Source organism: Hordeum vulgare, chromosome 6H (genome assembly GCF_904849725.1).
Source record: "Hordeum vulgare subsp. vulgare chromosome 6H, MorexV3_pseudomolecules_assembly, whole genome shotgun sequence".
In the NCBI taxonomy this organism is placed as follows: Eukaryota; Viridiplantae; Streptophyta; class Magnoliopsida; order Poales; family Poaceae; genus Hordeum; species Hordeum vulgare.
In genome coordinates, this window is record NC_058523.1 from 425492291 (window position 1) to 425501083 (window position 8793).

Sequence of the window (8793 nt, forward strand, 5' to 3'; positions counted from 1 at the left end):
ATCAAGTCAAGAATAGTCTCCCTTCAACGTGTCAATTTGTGGCTCCGGGGACTATTCTAAGTGCAGCTTATCCAAATAACTATCGCAAACTCATCTCTTGCATTTACTTTTTTGCCTTTTGCCTCTCATTTTCCTCTCCCCCACTTCTGAAAAACAAAAATTTACAAAAATATTTGCCTTTTTCATTCGCCCTTTTTTTCGCTTGCTTTCTGTTCGCTTGTGCGTTTGTCTGCCTGCTATGACCTGTATGGCCCAACCAAGGGATTATGATGCTTACTATAAAAGGTTGGAAGAGATTGAAACTAGTGTTAAAGACTTCATGTCTACACAGTATGATTATAATAGTTACTTTCGTAGAGAACTAAGGGAGCAAAATTCTTTTATGGCTTTTATGAATAAAGAAGTTGATGATATGGCCAAAGAATTCCTTGCGTTAAATTCTCAGTTCGCTCGTCTTGAAAAATTGGTAGGCCAGATTTCTGATAAACAGGCTACCTTAGTCAATAAAATGGTTGCTAAACCTGAAACATGTGATGAGAATCACGAAGATCTTAAAGTGCTTGGTGTGACTCCTATTGAATCCTTGTTTTCTAATTCAATCCTAATGATGATGAGGCTGGATATGAATCCACTTTGGTTGAGAAACGCCCCAATGATTCGGAGTCTATCTATCTTGATGCTAAAAGCACTGTAAATGGAGTAGAGGATATCAAAACTTTGAGTAGTAATGAAATTACTACTTTGGATTTCAAGGAATTCAATTATGATAGTTGCTCTTTGATTGAATATTTTTCCTTGATGCAATCCATGCTAAACTCTCCACGCGCTTATAGCCAAAATAAGGCCTTTACCGATCATATTGTTGATGCTATGATGAAATCTCTTGAATAGAAACTTGAGTTGGAAGTTTCTATTCCTAGAAAACTTCATGATGAGTGGTAACCTACTATCAAAATCAAGATTAAAAACTATGAATGCAATGCTTTGTGTGATTTGGGTGCTAGCGTTTCCGCTATTCCAAAGTCTTCATGTGATGTTCTAGGCTTCAACGAGATTGATGAGTGCTCTCTTAATTTGCATCTTGCGGATTCTACTTTTAAGAAACCTATGGGAAGGATCAATGATGTTCTTATTATTGCAAATAGGAACTATGTACCCGTAGATTTCATTGTGCTTGATATTGATTGCAATCCGACATGTCCCATCATTCTTGGTAGACCTTTCCTTAGGACTATTGGTGCTATCATCGATATGAAGGAAGGGAATATTAGATTTCAATTTCCATTAAAGAAGGGCATGGAACACTTTCCTAGAAAGAAAATAAGATTGCCTTATCAATCCATGATGAGGGCTACTTATAGTTTGAGCACCAAAGACGACGACACTTGATTCTATCGCCTTATGCCTAGCTAAGGGCGTTAAACAATAGCGCTTGTTGGGAGGCAACCCAATGAATTTATCTTTGCTTTTTTGCTTTATGTTTTGTTGTGTCCACACCATCATAATTCTGTTATGATTGTGCTTTTTGTGTTTCTTTTTGTGTTTGAGCCAAGTAAAACCTTTATGACTAGTTTTGGTGATGGTTGTTTGATTTTGCTGAAAAAGACAGAAACTTTGCGCTCACGAAATTATTTTTCATTCCTATCCATAAAGAGCTTTTGAGTTGATTCCTTTTGCTGCTGGTAGATATGCCAATTTCCCTAATTTTCATAATTGTTCAGAATTTTGAAGATACCAGATGTATACAAAGTATACAGATTGCTAGAGACTGGTCTGTTTTTGACAGATTATGTTTTTGTTGTGTTGATTGCTTATTTTGATGAAACTATAGATAGTATCGGGAGGGGGGTACTAGCTATGGAAAAGTGAGAATACAATAATCTAACATCAATATAAATAGAAATCAAGTTTACTACAGTACCTAAAGAGTTGGTAGCTTGTTTTCTTATGCTAATGATATCACTAGTTTCTGTTTAAGTTTTGTGTTGTGAAGTTTTCAAGTTTTGGGTGATGTTCTCATGGACAATGGGATAAAGAGTGGAAAGAGCTCAAGCTTGGGGATGCCCAAGGCATTCAAAGCTAAACTCAATGACACCAAAAAGCCTAAGCTTGGGGATGCCTCGGGAAGGCATCCCCTCTTTCGTCTTCAATCCATCGGTACCGTTACTTGGAGCTATATTTTTATTCACCACATGATATGTGTTTTGCTTGGAGCGTCGTGTATTATAGGAGTCTTTTCTTTTTGTTGTGTCACAATCATCCTTGGTGCACACCTTTTTGAGAGATACATGCACTCATCGTGAATTTGCTAGAATACTCATTCAGCTTCACTTATATCTTTTGAGTTAGGCAATTTAGCTCACATGTGCTTCACTTATATCTTTTGAGCTATACTCCCTCTGTTCCTAAATATCGGGTGTATAGTTTTTGGAACGGAAATTAAAGAATGCACGTGGAAGGAAAATTTCACAGGTTTCGGGAGAGATTACACGTGACTCATTGACATGAAAAAATAGAGGAGCATCCTTGATGTAAGGAAAGGTAATAAAATCACCTAAAACAAATATCCAAATGAGTGGTGCAATGTAATACACCTTATATTTTGGATTTTTTCTCAAAAATCTATACACCTTACTTCAAGGAACGGAGGGAGTATAACTTTGCTCTAGTGCTTCACTTAGATATTTTTAGAGCACGGCGGTGTCATGTTTTGGAGAAATAAAAACTCTTGATCTTCACTTGTATCTTTTTGAGAGTGCTCTCTCTAAGTAACTTGGTAATTGGCTTGTGCTATGAAAGTAGTCCTGAAGATGATAGGCATCTCAAGAGGATACAATAAAAACTTCCATAATTCATGTGCATTGATTAGTAAGAGAAGTTTGATTCCTAACAATTAAGTTTTGAGATATGGATTTGGTAATATTAGAGTTATGTTAGTAGGGTGTTGTGAATCTAGAAATACTTGTGTTGATGTTAGTGATTCCCGTAGCATGCACGTATGGTGAACCACTATGTTAGGAAGTTGGAGAATAATTGATTTATTGATTACCATCCTTTCTATTGCGGCCGGGATTGCGCGATGGTTAACACCTACCAACCCTTCCCCTAGGAGTATGTGTTTAGCACTTTGTTTCGATTACTAATAAAACTTTCGCAATAAGTGTATGAGTTCTTCATGACTAATGTGAGTCCATGGTATAGATACACTTTAACCTTCCACCATTACTAGCCGCTCTAGTGCCGCGCAACTCTCGCCGGTGCACAAACCCACCATATACCTTCCTCAAAACAGCCACCATACCTACCTATTATGGCATTTTCATAGACATTCCGAGATATATTGCCATGCAATCCCACCGTTCCGTCTCATGACTTGTGCCGTCACTTTCATATTGCCATTGCATGATCGTAAGATAGCTAGCCAAATGTTTCAACGTCATACACTAAGCTAGATCGTTGCACATCCCGGTACACTGCCGGAGGCATTTCCTATAGAGTCATCATTGCTCTAAGTATTGAGTTGTGAGTAAACAAAAGTGTGATGATCATCATTATTAGAGCATTGTCCCACGTGAGGAAAAAAGAGAGGCCAAAGATGCCCACCAAAATTTTTTAAAAAGAGGCCAAGGAGCCCAAACAAAAAAAAGAGAGAGAAAAAAAGGGAGTAGGGACAATGCTATTAACTTTTTCCTCACTTGTGCTTCAAAATAGCACCATGATCTTCATGATAGAGAGTCTCTTGCTTTGACACTTCTATATACTAGTGGGAATTTTAATTATATAACTTGGCTTGTATATTCCCACTAGTTCTGCTTTTCCAGCTTTCACACACTTATAGCTTTAAGTGCATCCGTTGCATGGTAATCCTTACTCATGCACATTGATATCTATTGATGGGCATCTCCATAGCCCGTTGATACGCCGAGTCGATGTGACCATCTCCTCCTTTTTTCCTCACAACCTCCCCACACTCTATTCCACCTTTAGTGCTATATCCATGGTTCACACTCATGTATTGCGTGAGAGTTGAAAAAGGTTTGAGAAAGTAAGAGTGCGAAAACAATTACTTGGCCAATACTGGGGTTGTGCATGATATAAATTCGTTGTGTGGGGATGATGGAGCATAGCCAGACTATATGATTTTGTAGGGATAACTTTCTTTGGCCTTGTTATTTCAAAAGTTCATGATTGCCTTGCTAGTTTGCTTAAAGTCTTATTGTTTTCATGTCAATAGTAAACTATTGTTTTGAATCTTATGGATCTGAACATTCATGTCACAAGAAAGAAGTTACAAAGGACAAATATTTTAGGTAGCATCCCACATCAAAAATTTAGTCTTTATCACTTCCCCACTCGAGGACGAGCAGGAGTTAAGCTTGGGGATGCTTGATACGTCTCCAACGTGTCAATAATTTTTGATGGTTCCATGCTATTATCTTGTCAACTTTGGATGTTTTGTATGCATGAATATACTATTTATATCTTTTTTGGGAGTAACCTATTAACTCAGTGCAAGTGCCTGTTCCTGTTTTTTCCGTGTTTTTGACCTTTTTGAGAGGAGAATATTAAACGGAGTCCAAACGGAATAAAACTTGCGGAATGATTTTTTCCATAACAGAAGATGCACATGGAAGTTGAGAACCAAGGCAAAGGACCCCGGGGGAGGTCACAAGCCCCCTAGCCGCAGCCTGGGGCGCCTAGCAGGCTTGTGCGCCCCCCGTGGCTCCTTTGCCCTACTTCTTCCGCCTATAAATTCTCCAAAAATCTGAAACCGTCAGAGAGAGCCACGAAAATACTTTTCTGCCGCCGCAAGCTTTTGTCTCCGCAAGATCCCATCTGGGGCACGTTCTGGTGCCCCGCCGGAGGGGGGATTCGGACACGGAGGGCTTCTTCATCAACACCATTGCCTCTCTGATGATGCGTGAGTATTTCACCACAGACCTTCGTGTCCATAGCTAGTAGCTCGATGGCTTCTTCTCTCTCTTGGATCTTCAATACAAAGTTCTCCATGATCTTCATGGAGATCTATCCGATGTAATCTTCTTTTGCGGTGTGTTTTTCGAGATCCGATGAATTGTGGATTTACGATCAGATTATCTATGAATATTATTTGAGGTTCCTCAGATCTCTTATATGCATGATTTTGTATCCTAGTAATTTTCTTCGAGTTGTGGGTTTCGTTTGGCCAACTTGATCCATAATTCTTGCAATGGGAGAAGTGCTTGGTTTTGGGTTCATACCATGCGGTGTCCTCACCCAGTGACAGAAGGGGTAGCGAGGCACGCATCGTGTTGTTTCCATCAAGGGTAAAAAGATGGGGTTTATATCTATTGCATGAATTTATCCCTCTACATCATGTCATCTTGCTTAAGGAGTTACTCTGTTTGTTATGAACTCAATACACTAGATGCATGCTGGATAGTGGTTGAAGTGTGGAGTAATAGTAGTAGATGCAGACAGTATCGGTCTACTTGTCTCGGACGTGATGCCTATATGTATGATCATTTCCTTAGATATCATCATGACTTTGCGCGGTTCTATCGATTGCTCGACAGTAATTCGTTCACCCACCGTAATACTTGCTATCATGAGAGAAGCCTCTAGTGAACACTATGGCCCCCGGGTCTACTTCGCATCATATTTTTAGCTCTACACTTTTACTTTGTTGCACTTTCCACCTTCAGATCTCACCCTGCAATTAATTGTGAAGGGATTGACAACCCCTTTATAGCGTTGGGTGCAAGTTTGTTTGTTTTTGGCAGGTACATTGGTGACTTGTCTTGATACTCCTACCGGATTGATACCTTGGTTCTCAAACTGAGGGAAATACTTTCTGCTACTATGCTGCATCACCCTTTCCTCTTCAAGGGAAAAACCAACGCAAGCTCAAGAGGTAGCATGGCGCCACCGACGCCAAGTCGAGCCGGATGTCTTCTTTGGCACAGAAGAGCACCAATGCACCCTTGGCAAAGTTGGTGCCGTTGTCAGTGATGATGCTCTCGGGGACACCGTAGCAGGCAGCAATGTCCTTGATGAACTTGACGGCCGTGGGACCGTCAAGCTTCTTGATGGGCCTGGCCTCAATCCACTTGGTGAATTTGTCAACAGCGGCCAGAAGATGCGTCATGCCGCCTTGAGCGGTCTTGAATGACCCCACTATATCCAACCCCCAGACGGAAACGACCATGACAAGGGGATGGTTTTGAGGGCTGATGCCGGCAGGTGGCTCTGCGTGCTGAAGCGCTGGCAGCCTTCGTACTTGTCGACCATGTCTACGGCATCCTCAAGGGCCGTGGGCCAGCAAAATCCATGGTGAAACGCCTTGCCCACCAGGGTTCTAGAGACGGCATGATGCCTGCACTCACTCTGATGTATATCTCTGAGGTTTCCTCCCACCTTTCTGGCTCGACGCAGCGTTGAAACACGCTGGTCACGCTACGCCGAACCAGCTCACGGTTGATGATGGCGTACGCTGAGGATCGGCGCTGGATCTGCCTTGCCTCCGTCTCATCTTGGGGAAGCTCGCCGCAAAGAAGGAAGGCAGGATGGGTTGTGCCCATGAGGGAGCCGACACTGGAGCCGACTCCACCTCGACCTGAACGTCAGGAGCTTCTGAAGCCCCCGCGCTTGTCGATGGGGTTATAGGATCGAGACCTTCTGTCTATGGTGCCGACGTGGTAGCTGGCACGCTGTCTACCTTCATGACGTCCACCCACTGGGTGTTGAGCCGACAGGATTCGAGGCCTGGCATGGCCGATGTTGTTGTTGGAGACGGCGAGGGAGTTGTAGCTAGCAACACCATTGTATCCGGCGCAGCAGTAGTAGCCGACAGAGTATATGTAGCCGACGTTGATGGGACGGAAGGATCTGCCGGTACAAAGATCGAAGCCGACTCCGAAGACGGCTTAATGGACGGCTTGTATAGTTGCTCGAGGGAGACGCCGGTTGGGATTGCCTGCCTTGTGGAGCCAATTTTTTCCAAGGTGTTCGCCGCCTCGTTCTCCGCCCTGGGGACATGATGGAACTCGCAACCCTCGAAAGGACCGCTGAGCTGCTGAATGAGGAAGCGGTAGCTCGCCATGTTGGCGTCCCTGGTATCCACTCACCAGAGACCTGCTGCACCACAATGCATCTTCGAGCCGTCGAAGTGCATGCCAATGACTGGAGTATGGAGGCGGTGGCAGGAATTGGGTTTTGGCCCAATTGACGAGGAAGTCGTCCACCACGTGTGATTTGATAGCAGTGCGTGGCTCGTAGAGATTGTCGTGGTCGGCCATGGAGATGGACCACTTGGCAATCCGGCCCGTGGCATCACGGTTGCCCATGATTTCTGAGAGTGGAGCAATGCTCACCACAGTGATGGCATGCTCCTGGAAGTATTGCTTCAACTTCTTGGTGGAAAAGTAGACACCATAACACATATTCTGATAGTGGGGTAATTTTGTTTGGAGGCGGACAAGACCTCACTGATGTAGTGGATAGGGCGTTGTACTAGAAGCACATTGCCCTCCTCCTTGCGCTCCACTATCATAACCACACTAACCACGCGAGTGGTTGATGTGATGTAGATGAGGATGGGCTCTCTTTCAGTCGGCGTCGCCAAGATTGGCACGCTCGAGATGACGCGCTTGAGGTCGCGGAACGCTTCCTCTGCCTGGTCGTTCCACTCGAACTTGGTCGTCTTCTTCATTAGCTGATAGAGTGGAAGCGCCTTCTCGCCCAGCCGGCTGACGAACCGTCCAAGGGACGCCAGACAACCAGCGAACTTCAGGGCGTCGAGGATTCGAGCTGGCTTCACCATACGCTCGATGGTTCCGATCTTCTCAGGGTTAGCTTCGATGCCGCGAGCTGACACGAAGAAACCCAAGAGCTTGCCGCCTGGAACTCCAAAGACACACTTCTTTGGATTGAGCCGGATCATGTATTCGCGTAGATTGGCGAACGTCTCTCGCAATACTTCAAGGAGACTAAAATGCTGCTTGGTCTTGACGATGATGTCATCAACATAGACGTTGATGTTCCTGCCGATTTGTCGCAAGAGGCATTGGTGCATGCAGCGCTGAAAGGTGGCACTAGCGTTGTTCAGGCCGAATGTCATGGTGGTGTAGTAGTAGGCCCCGAAGGGCGTAATGAAGGAGATCTTCAGCCGGTCGGCTGGATCCAGCTTGATTTGTTGGTAGCCTAAATAGGCGTCTAGAAAAGACAACAATTCGCAGCCGGCTGTGGAGTCGATCACTTGATCTATCCGGGGCAAAGCGAAAGGGTCTTTCGGACACGCCTTATTCAGGCTCGTGTAGTCGATACACGTTCGCAATGTCTTGTTTTTCTTCAGCACCAGAACTGTGTTGGCCAACCAGTTCGGGTGGAGAACTTCCATTATGAAGCCTGTTGCGAGCAGCCGGGCGATCTCTTCTCCTATTGTGGAGCCACTTTCCCTCAGCGAAACAGCGCAGGGGTTGTTTCACCGGCTTGGCATCCGGCCGCACATGAAGCCTGTGCTCGGCTTACTTCCTCGGAACTCCCCGCATGTCCTTTGGGGACCATGCGAAGATATATCGATTCTCAGGGAGGAAGTCGACGAGCTAGCCTTCCTATTTTGCGCTGAGGTTAGCGCCAATGGTGATGCACTGCTTGGGGTTCGCAGGGTCGAGCGGCACCTCCTTGGTTTCCTTGGCCGGCTTGAATGAGCCTTCGCCGGCTGACTGGGATGGTGGAGTAGGGATCACCGGCTGCTCGGTAGCCTAAGCCACGAGTCGGTCGATCTGCCTCTTCTCCTCAGCGATCACGAGGGCG